This window comes from Chelonus insularis, unplaced genomic scaffold, assembly GCF_013357705.1.
Source record: "Chelonus insularis isolate UGA/USDA-ARS -01 unplaced genomic scaffold, ASM1335770v1 contig_135_pilon, whole genome shotgun sequence".
Classification (NCBI taxonomy): Eukaryota; Metazoa; Arthropoda; class Insecta; order Hymenoptera; family Braconidae; genus Chelonus; species Chelonus insularis.
The window spans coordinates 730,197-745,660 of record NW_023276376.1 but is presented as its reverse complement, the minus strand read 5'-3'; positions in this window follow the sequence as shown (position 1 = coordinate 745,660).

Here is a 15,464-nt window from a genome sequence, read left to right as displayed (position 1 = left end):
TAGAAGGAGAAAGAGAACAAGATTTTCAAAGTTTTTATAAGTTCTCGAGTTATCAGTGATTATGAACAAACACCAAAGTAACTTTTCAACTATCCTTTTAATTATCACTTACGTTACTCTTTTCAATTTTTTTCAAGCATCAAAAATCCATTCATTGAACTGATCTTTAAAGTCTTTAACATCTCCAAGAATCATTAGAGACAGTTTGTGCTTGATAATCCAATCATCATTAATTTGTCAATATTATAAATATTCTAGAAATTTTATAGAATTTTTCAGTCATTCAATACTTGGTATAGCAATGAAAAAATAGATATATTAAACTATGATAATCAAGTCCTAGATAATCTTAGAAATCCTCTGCAATGATCCTTTGCCTGAGGACGCATAAATGCAATAAAGCAAACATTTGAGGCATTAGAAGTTTAAAATAACAGCTCAGTTCATTACATGAAATGATTTTTCCATTTCCCTGGAGTTTCTATCTTACAAAAAAAGTCATCAGTAAACAGTGGATATGAAGTTGAAACAAGGAAAAAAGCTATAAAGAATGGAGATACTCAATCACCCCAAGACAACCGTTCTAGGGATACGCAGCGTCCGAAACAATACAAAACAAACGGCCTCCGGGAACGGATATTAGTTTTTCGATTTCTCCAAGCCTTGCTACTCTCACCTAACTCTTTTCAAGCATTTTTCTCAGTCATATTTCCAGTCAGCGCATTTATCACTTTTAAACGGAATCCGGTAAAAATCGGGATGAAAGCGGCACTTGGTGTAGCATTGATTCACGAGTTCTGATGCAAAAAGCCTTTCGAATCAGAGACAGTATCCCTAGTTTCACTCATTCGATACCCCTTTTTTATGCTCATACTTTTTTACCTCTTGAACCCACTTTGGGTAATAATTCAATTGGATACTCGCTTATAACACTCACTTTCTCTCTCTTGCTCTCATTTAATCCTGCAGTTGTTGGAAACTCTTTGCACACAACTCGCGTGCACTTTGGCTTATTAAGGGTTTAACCACCCTACCTACTCTTCCTCTTGCGATCTTTCTCACGTTGTAGGGTCTCACCATAGTGTCCCACAGCCGTCGTACATCACTAGCTTCCATCCCACAGAAGACAATGAGTTATGTAGCATCTATTTCTAGCTCTGAAAGGCCACGTCGTCCAACCCCTTGCTTCCTTCGTAGAATCTAAAATGCTTTTCCACACCCTTCAACAAAATCTACGCGATTGTTTTCGATATATATCAACTGTCTGAGGCTTACCAGTTCAAGATTTGTAGGTCTCTTGATCGTAATGCACTTTAGCATTGCTAAACTACTACTTGATGATCCTGATGATGATGATAATGTTAATGGTAATGTTGATGATGATAGGAAGGTCAAGGAAACACGTGTGGTTCGACGTTAACGATGCTTGGTTGAATGTATACGTATGCAATGCATCCAGAAAGCCACGATTAGGCAGCGATTATTCGACCGATCGGTCGAGATAGCTGCGGATGTTGGGGTTAGGCTTAACTACGTGTTCGCGCATCCAATCTTCCAGGTGATCACTTGCTTGCTTCATCGATTAATGGACTGGTAAGCTTCGCTCTGCTCTGAACCTTTTTTATTCTTGATTATTGGATAAACATTAGAAAAAAATACATATATTGTAAAATTGATTAGTCGACTAAAGTTAACTTGAGTCTTTAAAAAAAAACTAATAGGCCTCGAATTTACTAACAGTGTATTCCATCAACGAGGATTTTCCCATTTGATTCTCATTCCGAATGCTCGACAGTAGTGCTAGACACCCCTTGGATAAGAGGAACGGGGAGTCAGGGGTTACTGTGCGACGGTAGTTCGATTAATTTCATTTTAACGTGCCGTTACTTTGCAATTGATTCTGTACATCTCTTTTCCTTTTCATTGTCACTGATTTTCAGACAAAAATCTTCCTAATTGATAAATAATAATTTTCAAATCATCAAATAATAATGGAATCTATTGTTTACTGGCATTGGCATATAAATTACTGTTATTAATCATAAAAGAATAATAATATTTATTTAAATTTAATTATGATCATATATTGTTGTTGTTCATAAAATAAATAATAGGAGTTGAAAAAATTCTTCATCGTCGATGAATGTTTTTCATTGGAAAATATTTGTTGCGTGTTTCATTACAGGAATAGTAAGCAATTGAGAAGCTTGAGATATTGATGTTCGATCAAGTAACCCCAGGAGATTTAATTAAATACAAGCTTCTACGGAGTGTTCTACCCCAACTTGAACAATATTTTTCGCGAAACCACTTTGTGAGACGAAAGTAGACCACCCAAGACTTTTCTCCCTCTTTCACCAAGTTATTAAACTCCAACGACTGTCTTCTCAGTTATTTTCACAAGAATTCAGTGACTTTGGAATCAGATTAAATAAAGGTTCCACAAAAACCACCTGCAGTTATTATGTCTGTTGTTAATCGAAATGAAAAAGTAAATGCAATACACGTGAAATAGTCATTGAAAAATAGTAATTGACAGTGTATTTATCACTGGGAATAATCTCAAGTGCATAATTGGTGTCAATTATCTGAATCCAATGGATTGAGTGTGCACACCTACGATAGTATAGAGGACGTGGATCGTTGGTGGGACGTAGATAGAATTGCTCCTGTTGATATGACAAGCGCGCTCGGCACGGGGACGTCAACACCCCCCGCGTCAAGAATTCATACGGGGGTCGATGTTGAAGGGGGTGAGGATCATAATTAACTGAATACCGATAGTCACCCGGTATAGCTACGTCAACCCTACTATCAGCCACTGCGACATACGCATGTACGTAATTGTGTACCCGCTGAAACACCCGCGATTCAACCCGTTTAACCGATGGTTATGTCTATCGGTATTTCATCTACCAACGAAAAAAATACTCATCAAATCACACGTTGTTATTTCTGATAAAATTTCTCGTTAATTTCTCGATAACAAAGAAATTTTCTTCGTCAAGTCTACTCTCTAAAAATGAAACAGTGAAAATCATGCTGAATCATTGAACTTGATTCGAACGTTTCAAGTAATTGTTTTATTATAATTAAAGAATTAGTAAATATTCACTAATTTTGCAGTTGTTTTCATGATTGTCAATGTTTTATTTGAAGCGAGTATTTTTATTAATATTGACAATACAATCGACATGGAAATATTTTATCAAATATTCCCTAACTGTTAATTAAAAAATAACTCTGTATTAATAAAGTTATTGAAATGATAAATTTAAAACCAACATGTTTGCAAAAGATCGAATGTTTTAGAAAAAGTGTGAATTATGTATTATCATTTATAAAATAAAACATTTACATGTGTTTTTTTATTAATATATTTTTGTATTCAAACAATAATAAAAATTAATACTTGGAATTTTTTATAACATTTCTATTTCTGAATTTTGACATTTTTCTATTAGAAATGAACTTTTAATTCATTAATTATATTACCAATAGTTAAATGAATTTATATAATTATTGATAAAATGTTCGCATAAATACTATTATTTATAATCTCAACTACTGATTATATCATGAAGATGATAAAAAATAAAATTTGTTTCTCTTAAAGTGTTCCAAAAATATAATAAATCCAAAGATAATTCAAAAAATGAAGTGAGCGAAAATTTGTGTCTCAGAAAAAAATTTTCTGCCTTTCGTTATGCCAACAAAAAGAAGAAATTCAAGTATGAAGAGTTAAGTCAGAGTTAGTAGCAGAGAATATCAGAGTAAGTGAGACAGAATGATCCAAGCTGTCGCAGCTTCTTGTTCCCCGTATCTCCGTCATGCTTCCCGAGCTCGAGAGAAAAGAAGAGAGAGAGAGAGAGAAGCAGAAGAGTGAGCGAATAGAACCCCAGGCCACCCCTTTACGGGTCTGCCGGCGGTAGCGGCGGTGTCGTATCTTGGCCTCCGCGGCGCGCCGCTCTATCGACGTACAGCTACCCACCCTCTTTCTCTCTTCACCTTATGTTGCCTTCTCTCTCTCTACTTCCTTTTAACCTCCCTCTACCACCACCTTTACAGTAGTCGAGCTGTGGCAGTAACCCACCCCGTAACTCGCGATTGCCGAGATAGTAGTGAGGATATAGTTTCTCATGAAACGCTTGCCTTCCTCCTCGAGCTGCCGAGATCTCGAGAACTCGACGTTATTGAGATGTCTGTTCAAGAATTAGGCTATCCCCTTTCATCCAGACTAAGACTTGTAGAAATAGCGATGGTCAGACATAACTATTGAACAATAAAATCAACGAATAATTGCGGTTGTCGAAGAAAATTTCAACTAACAAATATTTATCACTGAATTTTAGTCATGAAGTTTAACTTCAATCGATATTTTTATTCCCATCAAAATTTTCAATAAATCAATAGTTTTTGATTAAATAACAAGAAAATATGAAGAGGAGAATATAATTTATGAGAATGAGTTTTACATATAAAAGTTGATCTGATGAAGAATATTTAAATAAAATGTGATGTTTACTATCTTAAAATCAAGGGTGTATTCTTGAAACAATCGGACCCTTGTAGCATGCGTCCGGCGGGTCGAAAAGCGTCGGAAACAGAAGGAGAATGTGGATGAGGTGGCTAGGTTAGCGCGGAAGAAGATTTAATTAAGCCAAGGCCGATTTATCTCTCTGACAGGTCTCCAACCAGTCTAGGCGTTTCCCCTTGCTCTTATTCACTACCAACATCCTTTGGTTACGAATTCTGAAAGCAAATATTCCTCTTCGTCCACTTGGTTCAGTAGTGTCCGGTGTTAAAGAAATCCAAAAGATTGGTGTAGAATCTTATATCAGCTACAATTCACTTCTACTGATATTTATTTTGTTTCAATTAAATAACAAAATCAGGAACTTTGTCTAAATAAAATCTACCAGAAACATGATAATAATATTTGGAAAAAATTTGTTAAGCATTATCAATTTGACTATGATTTTATGGCAAAACTAATCAATGTTCTAAGATAAAATTTTAAGAGCAAATAAAAAAACTAAAAATGGTATGAAATTGTGGTTGGAAAATGTTGGTGTATAGAAGCAAGAGTAGATGTTGGAGTACTAAGTAAGGTAGAGACATGTATGATCTCCTCTTTCCTTACAGCTTTTACTTCTACCCTCTTCAAGGCTTGCCTCCGGACCCTCCTGCAATTATTAATTAACGCTCCCCACCCCAAAGCATTAACGCGGCTAAGAGCAAGCCACCCCCTGACCTACCCTCCTTCTAGTCCCAAGCTTCTCAACCCCTTGGCATCGCTCAAAGTGAAAGCAGCACCAAGTAACGATACACCTTGGGTCGACGGGGCGTGACGTGGTAGAAAACCAGTCGTTCAAGCTTTTCCTCTCTCTCATTCCTTTACTCACCTCGATGACAAGACCTCTGAGACTTGACTTACAAAGAGAACGTCCGCGTGGCTACTTGGGCGTGAAAACGAGCACTAGAAGATGAAGGAGAGTATGTGCTGTCAGAGACGCGAGGGATAGCTACCCCACAGGCGTCGTCAGGGACACCCGAGCTTTTTTACGATGAATGACACAATGAGAAAACCTTCGGGCGGCCTGTAAATGCCATCTAAAATTCTTATCTAAGTTTAAGTTCAAAAAAGTACCTTTTTTGGACTTTTCAAAATAAATTTAAAATCAAAATTAAATTCCTATACTTTGGAATGTTTTTTCGATTTCAAAATCTACTGATGAATCAAAGCTTTTAAAAATATAATTTGATGATTATTAAAAGATCTTATTTAGATCAGAGAAAATTTCTTTATTTATTGTAATGATGTAGTGTAGGAGACTGCTTTCTAGAAACTACGGTTTTATATTTAAAAGTTTTTATTCTTGCTAACTATAAACTTGTTAATTAGTAACTTTATAAATTAAACATCAAAAAAATCATCAAGATTGATCATTAACTGCTTTACAGATTTTAAAAACAATTGAAACTAAAAAGCTTTTATAAAATTAAAAATGTTTTTCATAAAGCTTCATAGAGATTTTATTTTTCGCAAACTAATTGTTAAATTGAGTTTAATTTATCGTTACTTTTACAACATGATTATAAAAAATTTTAAAATAAACTTAGTGTGATATTAAACTATCTTTTTGAAAAATATGCTGTCAATTTTATCGACTTTTCATTATTAAAAAATAATTCACTGTAAAGTTACTAAATAAGTTACACTTCCAAGTGTTAATGATAACATTTAGAAATTTTTATTGTGGTTAAAAAATATTTCCTAGATTTATAATTAAAATCACAAATGACAATTATGATATTATTTGATGTAATTTTTGCTTTTTAAATATTATAAAACATCGGATTTGCTGACAAATGCTGTTGTCTGTATGAAAATGTGCGAAAGTGAAGGAAGGGGTCAAGAAGGAGGAGTGTGAGAGAATGAGTATGCATTTGAGCAAGTGTATCCGGGGACAGAGAGACAGGATCCTCGCCACGTACGTGGCTCCTGGTGGTCCGCGTAGCGGGATAAGGATTTATAGTTTAATATCTCGGCGGCAGAGCGTCGTCACATTTTCAACTCCCGAGGGAAACTATATACATACGCATTCACCCAACAGTACATAGTAACACCATGCCAGTAAGCTATACCTCCGCGACCATTAGTCCAACCTTTGCTTTCTCCTCAACTATCTCTATTTCGCTTTAACAACGAGAAATCCTGTCCACCGTTTCACCCTCTGCTTTATTCACATTCCATCTCTTTCGTGCCTTTCCTATTCTCTTTTTCTCGTGCTCCGGGATCAACGAGGATTCCAAAGAAGATTTGTTTCGGTTTGATAGCGCCGTTTAAGCGTGTAGATCCGCTCGTTAGATTCAGTGTCCCTTTGGCACGTGTACCTCCCCTCTGTCACCACGAATTTGCTACTGAGAAATCCACTAAAAATGACAAGAATAGATTTTGCTTTTTTTGTGAAATAAAATCAATTAAATATTATTAATTGCGACAACGATATTAAAGAAATATTTTTAATGTTAAATATTATTTTTGTTTTATCTTTTTTCTTCAATAAAAAATTATAATTAAATAACTATTGACAGTATATAAAAAATCTTTCTATTAAAAAGTATCTTCTCTTTTGAGGTAAGTCTAGGTGTGAGAAAAATTTTTTCACTAAAAACTTTCTTATGATTTTTAGTTAGTTTAAAATGCAACGAGAGGTGTAAGGAAAAATGTATTTTTACATTTCTTAATATAAAACCTCTATTGTTTTAGTATAAATTGTATTCTTGAATGCAAAATGGTATTGCATCTGATATTATAACATCTTAAAGTTGATCATTCCTAATATAAGTAAATTTTACTTGAAATGTATTGTGAATTTTGCTCTCTTTTATAAAGCAATCCTTATACTTTTGTTCTATCGGATTAGAATCTTGGAATGGTTAAACAATAATGAGCCAAACACCTTGTCATCTATAAAGAATTGAGTCATTCTTTTTTGTACTCATATCACTGAAAGTTCATGTGAATTATTTTGATACACCCTAACAAGCTTAGATTCGCAGTGGCAGGCGTCTTATTTTTATCTCGAATATGAAGATAATTTTTAAAGCAGATCTTCTTCGAAGGTTCTGTACTTCAAGTCAAAAAATAAATCTTGACTTAAACTTACATAAATAACTCAGAATTAACTTCAAAAAACGCAAGCTGTCAATATTTAAACTCGATTGAAAAAATTTGAAGTCATTTATGTTCAAATAAATCTAATATAACTTCAACTAAATATTAGCTTGGTAATTTTCAAAGAAGCTCTAAAAATTATATCTACACTCCATAATCAATCTAATCTTAATCACAATTTTAATGAATATTTTTTGTGTCAATAAAAATCAATCGCAAGAAATAATCTCCAGTATTTTATGATACTACCCTTTCATTGCTTGTCTTCATTGGCCAAATCTACGAAGACGCACGCACATCGTTAGAGTTCAAACTATATCGACATTACTGGACGTATAGGTTACTGTATAAATCGTGATAATGGTGTAAAAAACTACTTTCTAGATTCTCAAAGTATTGTATTTTCTCATAATTCTCATGTGAATTAATTCAATAGTTAATTATTTTTCTAATTGACTTTTTTAAACTCACCACTGCGTGGCCACTGAAATATTTAGAGACTGGAAGTGAGAGTTCATAGCTGTAGGGCAAACCGTTATAACCTTAACGGAAGTCTCTAAAACTCAACAGTGGATAGCATGCATATCGACTGAGAGCGAAAGAGACAACATTATACGGATATTAAAGGAAATAGCGATATGATTAGTCGTCTACGTGCTTGGGGTTTCGTTTTAAGGTATTTACTCAGCTATCTAGATGTTCTCATTGAAATAATTAAGATTAACATTTAAATAATAAAATGTATTAATTGAAAATATTAAGACTACTAACTTGGAGAATGATATTGAATCAAATCCAATTATATAAGTACAAAATTAATTTACACAAGCCCTAGAGGTTAGTTTTATTATTAATAAGGGTTGTTTCCGGATGTAAAAGACGCTTACGATAGCAGAGAGCAAAAGAGAAAGCTAGGGAGGCAACAGTCGGGTTATAGTTGGGTTCAGAAGAGCTATGCCTGTAATGTCCGGCAAGGGTGGTATGTTGTAGGTGGTCCTAACGTCAGCCCCCAGGGATAAAGTCTGGACCTTGTTAGAACGAAAATGCTAATTTATCAGGAGCCTCTCAGTAAATAGATAAAATGACAACTAAAGCATATTTTTATGTAACGATCATTATTAAATATTTTTGACCAAAATAAGAGAATGATTCTTTCACATAAGTTTTTTTTTATTGATAATTTATAAGGAATATTAGATTTTATTTTCTATCAAATATTATTGATTATTAATTCTTTAGAGATATTTATTTATAATGTCTTTTTCTTTTTGTTATAACATTGAACTTTTATGAATGTTGCAGCTATAAATCAAATTTGAAAATAAAAAAATAAATAATATAGGAGATCTTTTGATGAAATTCTTCATATACTGTTTGAGTTTTAAAAGAACGCATGAAAAAAAAAATGAATGACAAGGAAAAATGTTATGAAAAAAATGTAATAAAGTTTTAGTGAATATACGAAGAACCAATTTAACATTTCATCACCTCTTTACGTTAAAAAAACAAAAAATATTCATTATAGATCCTAGACACCCACACAGACTTGAAAAAAGTTAAAAGCCTTGAGAAAAGCTTCAGTATCTGGTGCGACGATCACAAGTTATACTTTTAATAAAGAGATACCTCTGGAACTAGTACTCACACCACCATCAGTAAGCACACCATCATGATCAGGGGGTGCGCGTGAAAGGAAGCAGGAGAATCGTAAGAGAGAGAGGACATAGCGGATGCGCGAGCGCCACACGTGTCTTGAGGGTGGTAATTACGCGGCATCTGCAGCCAAACCCCTGCCACCTCAGGCTCTCCGACTTGCTCTACAACCTTAGGGGCAAGGCAACGGGTGCTCTGAAGGGGTGGGTGGCCACAGTATTGATTTTGTCCAAGACAGCCGCCGACGCCAACGCCGCGGCCAACCAGATCCACCTCTGGTGGTACCGACTCGGCTACAACGCTACCGAGAAAACGAAAGGGGTGTAAGCCACCCCTTTCTCTAGCTTTATACTAAGTTTCTCTATCTTTTCTTTTTCTCAATAACACTGGTTTCTTTTACCATTTAATGTACACCCAATCATGAATGAACACATCAACCTTACTAATCATGAGTCACGATCTAATCACCAATTTCATTTTATGAAATATCTACCATCAGATTTAAATAACTGATCATTGAATAAATTAGTTAGATTGTGAAAAGGATTCAAAGATAATTTTTTCAGAGATAGTTCAGTTTTCTGGCTCGCTAGCAATGCAAATATTTCCATCTACTCCTTGGAATTGATGCGCTTCTATCAGACGGAGGGTGAGATGGGGAGAATAGTTGAGAAACTTGGCGACGCCAGACGACGGACAGCGTGAGATTCGCGGCATCTGTCCGGTAGTTAAAATGCATGTAGTCCTCTGAGAGTAAAGGGAGACTTGCCGTATTCAAATACAGGATCAGTCCTCCTTCGACCTTCGGGTCTTGATCCCGATTGCGATCTGCGAATCCCCGGGCACCCAAGAAGAACTTTTCGTCTTGTTTGAGTGAAAGAGAGAGAGAAGACGATAAAGTGAGAAGAGGGTGATGTAACTGGACCAGCCAGGGATACTTCTACTTGGATTTTCCCACACGAGTTCCGGCATACGAATCTCCATTTTCCGTATCTACCACTACTCCTACCACTATTTCCAGTATGTAGGGTGAAGGACTTGTCTGTAAATCGCTAGATGAGATGCGAGCAGGATAAAGCTTCTTCCTTTGCATTCCAACCGAACCGAAAATATCTCTTTGCATATCGCGTTGCTCCTGGTCACTCACCATCTCCAAATCACCTAAACAATCTAAATTTCATTTATCACACAGTCGAAATTTTCTTACATACTTTTTTTATAACCTCTTCAATCAAAAAAAAAACGAAAAGATAAATCTTATCTCCAAGCAAAGAAAATAACTTTTCTAATGAAAAAAGTTTTTTTTTTTATTAAAAAATCGAATTCTGTTCTAACTTTTTTTATTTGTTTTTGGTTAGTGTATAAGCGTCTTAATTCAAGTGATGTGTCGTCCTGATACTATTAGCTAGAAGGGCTGAAGTACTCTAAAAAGCTCTCGAAAGGTCATCACAGTTGAAACCCTTCACTTAAGGCACCCAAAAGCGGAGTGTGAGATGGTGGATGATCCAGACAAAAGAGAGGATGCTCGTGAATTCTCCAGGATAGCCAGGCATGTATCCAGCTTAGGCAATACCACAGTTTAAGGAGCTTTCGGGTCTTCTTAATCCCAGTGAGTAAAAACGAGACAATTCTGATGGTGAGTCTTTTCTCTCCTATACGACTCCCTCAAATTCCCTAGACCAGGGTTATCTAGGAGTAAAAAGACATAAAGTCAGCTACGACAGCTTTTCTTAATCATTCCAACCAACTATTGACTATCTAGCGAGAGCTTGAACGCTTCTTTCAACTCCAATGCAATCGATCCTCGCTACCCTTTTTCTATTCGTTGATTTCTTGCTCTATTTACCAAGGTATTGGTCGTTTTTTCATGTTAAAAAATTCAAGAGATCGATTAAGGTTGAAAGGATAAATTGCTTGTAAATGAGGCAATTATAACAAGACCTTGCATCATGTTTTCTCCTCAATTACGTCAATCTACTCGGTGCTTGCATTACACAGGAGGGGATGAATGGCCACTTGAATCGAAGCCCTGCCTGGGTCCTTAATCGGTCAAGTGATCGCAGAGAATCTCCAGCATGTTATCCAACCATCCTTTTCTTTCTCCCTACAATGACCTGCTCTTGCTCTCTTTGTGGCTCTTGCGTATCTTGCTGTAGGATCCAGTATAGGACTGGAGAAGAAGTCAAGAGAAACGGGGTTGGACATCGAGGGAGAAAACAGGAGAAATGGCTAATTCCGGATATTTATGTAGGGGGTAAAGTAGTAGCGCGGCTGTTACGGACCTCGAGATCGCTGGGCTATAACCCTGGAGAGCCAGAAGCGACCAACTGACCAGAAAATTAACCCTCCGATTCGAATGGGAGAGAACTGCTTCGGATTCACTCCACTTCTCTGGCTTCTCTTAGCTTCCATGTGGTATTCAATGCACTCGCCAATCCTCCAACATGACTTGTATATAGCTTTAGTTAGATTTTAAATGCAGTTGTTTGAGTAGAAATACATCTAGATATGAAACTATGAAATTTAAAATATTCAACAATTTAATATTTAAAATTCTTCAATAATCTTTTAATTGTTTTATTGAAATTTATTTCAACTTGAAATGATATTTATTCTGACTGCTTCAGGGAATATTTTATTGGTTAGTATGAAGTCTTAAACTTGTTGACTAGACATTTTTATCCGAGATGCAAGGAGCCAAGTAAATTTGTGACCGTTTCAAGGATTCTGTGACACATGGTCATGGAAACACGACTCTTACTTTATTAATCAGAGTTTGGATATAACATTTCTTCATTTTTTTTACTCTTTCCCTCTTCCTGCTCCTTCCACCAACAACTACACCGGTACCATGGGACGTACCAGCGGCAGCGTAGCCCCCAATAAAAGTCAACAAAAGACTAACGATTCATCCGGCTAATGGAAAAGTCCGAAAACAGAGGCGCATACTATACCCATCTCTCTGTCTCTACCATTGGTACTGATGATAACTTTCTTCTTTTCTCTTTTTCATTGCCACTCTCCGGATACTCCATGTTGCTACTCCTCTGTCCTACCGCTCATAATTAAACACACTTTTAGCTGATTAGATTTCTCTGACACCTACGCCATTTTATATCCTTGATTTCACCCAAAAAATTCATTATTTCTACGGAAAACTAATTATAAATAATACATTATTGTAGTACAACGTTTTTGTAGAATTGTTAGACAATGTAATCATTGTCAATTGTTGAAAGAATAACATGATAAAAAGAAGAGAAAGACAAGAAAGGAGAGAGAAAATTCTTTAAACCACGCGCACGAAACCTGCCGGATGTCGTCGAGCCTGGGTGGTATTATTCCAAGCCATTTGTCACTCTCGGGCGCAATGCAACCCCTTTCGCTTCTTGGCTTACAGCTAGCGAGGAAAAAGAGACTCTCTCACCCTCACTCAAACTTTTTATAGCCGCGAATCGTCGCAATATGCCGACAAGGGGCTTACATTCCCCACTGAAGAAAAGGAGAACTTGAGGACAGATTAAGAGGGTGCAAGGATTTTCCTTTTTTTCTGATTCTCTCGTTGTCTTTTAAAAGTGATAAACGGATTAAATATCTCGACTGTAAATACACAGAATAGACAAAAAAATATTGCTCTGCTTTAGAAATTAATGCTGAATCAATATAATATTTTTTAAATTAATACTTCTTCACTAATGAACAATATTATCGAGACGAATGAAATGATCAACTAGATAATATTGATTTGTTAATTTGAATTTGTTTATAAAAAATAATGAAATAGGATTGGATGTTTATTTAGTGGAGTTATATTATGGTTACTGTTGGTCATTCGAAATTGTTATCACAGACCGACATTTAACCGAAAAAAAAATAGATTCGATTGATGGGTGCAACCAAAAAGAGGAGAGTCTTCGAGAGGGTTGTCACCCCTGGACCAAATTCAGAAAAGCAAAAGAGGGAATAAGAGAGGACACAAAGCTATTTTAAATAAAGGAACGTTCCATCCATTGAACCTATTGTTGATCTCTGACGTTGACTGAACGAACTGGCAACTCCGAATCCATCATCGTCCATAGAAAACCTTAATTATTTTCTGATGAAAGAAACCTCTTCTCCATCCACTCGCTTCTCTATCAGTATCCGTAAAATTGCTTTTCTTCCATCTCTACTTCTTTTCCTCATTTTCGTCCAGCTTTTAAATCGTGTAAATTCTACCAAACTATCTCCAATTGTTTTCATAATCATTTGTGCTTGGTGATTTTATCTCTATTCAAACTACCTGAGGTTAAAAATTCACATCTAGCACCCTTTTCTCTATCTGCCTGACAAAAATAAGATCATGACCATTTGTTGGAGTGTTTTTAGATAGATTCTATCAATGATCGTCAGTCACTAAGAAAATGGTGAAAAATTTCAACTCTTCTCCCAAGCCATTAAACAGAAGTTTGGCTAACCGAGACGAAAAATCCAAACGACGAAATTTTTTCACATCAGTACGACAAAAATTCCAGACATGCCTATGTTATTTTTTGTCTCACTCACTCTCTTGGGAATTTTTTTCTTCAATGAGATGAAAGAGATACAGTACCTTTCGTTTGTTTCAAGCGTCATTTGTTTAGCGAATATAGAATGGGTATTTTTTAAGCTCAAGAATAAAAAGAACAATCTAAGAGAGTTTGAAAAAAAAAATAGAAAAAGAATCAGATTTAGGAATGTGTATGATTAGAGAATGCTACATTTGAATCCAACTTCTATCATTTAAGAAAACTATATCTTTTCGATTCTTACAAAATTATGAATTTACACAAACCACTTGAGAAAAGAATAAAATAACAACTCTTTTCCCTCTTTGATTGTAGTATGAACAATATTTTTTATTTTACAAGATTTTGGGAGAATATCATTTAAGACTCTTTTCCTTTCAATACTTTAATGTCACATGGGGTTACGAGTCTTTGTCCTCTTTCCCCTTTTCTTCAATGCAAAAACCCTCGCTATGACGATGAAGCTTTATTTAGCAGATGATATTTATGACTTTCAATCCAAGAAATGTCTTCGCGTTACAAACGTTTTATTGTCTTTCCAAAAGTAACGCCTCTGGCGACATTAAATTGTCTCGTTCTGATATTTTACTTTTCATTTGTCAATTCGAGGTGAGTTTTAACAAAAAATTTAATTTTATTTAACAAACTGTCGAAACTAAATTTTAAAATTTTCATAGTTATATAAAATATTTAAGTTTAAATAAATATCCAACAGTTCAAGTCATACTTAAGAGTTATAAAAATATCTCTTTAATATTTTGAGTTAAAAAAAAATTCATCTCTTTTTTTTTTATTAAAAAAAAAAAAACAATGAAAAAAATCTATGCTCTACTAGACAAATTCCAGTGTCTTAGAACACATCCTGAGGACAGAATAGAAGTAGGAAGTACAAGATTACCACGACGAGAAGCATAGCAATTGTAAACAAGCAGAGCAAACATAATATGACTGATGCCTGGAGCAATGCGAGTGCACCCTCTTTAGGTAGGCTTTGTCTCTCACCCCTTCATATATTCATCTCAATCTCCATCTACCCTTATTCCTATCTGTGTATACTAACATTAGAATGCACCTAAGATCACATCTAGCAAGAATTCAAAGCTCTCTAAACTCATCTACCAACCCAAAGTCTAGTCGCTTCATTTTTCACCACCCCCTGAATGGCTAACCGAATTTGTCGAAGCCTTCTCGGACCTTCCAAGGGTGAGATCTAATTTCAGAGCCATTCCAATGGATACGTGGTGTGTTACCCTACTCTACTCGATCGGCCACGCTATCATTTATACGAATTACGACGTCTTTCAACTTCCCAAAACCCCCAGACTTTCTTACAAGAATGGAAAAGGGGCTCGTTTGTTATTATTAGTTCCTAGGGTTGGCTTTAATGGTCTTGTAATACCACGCTCAGGTCGACAGTTATTTCTCATTCTACTTCTTCAACTTCTCATCATTCTTCACTTGATGGTCAACCTAAAACTCACTCTTACTACTTGATCATTTCATCTAGGATTGGATCATCACTTGGATTATATTTATGATTTACTCCAGAGCAAAATATTATTTTAATAATTTAAAACAATTAT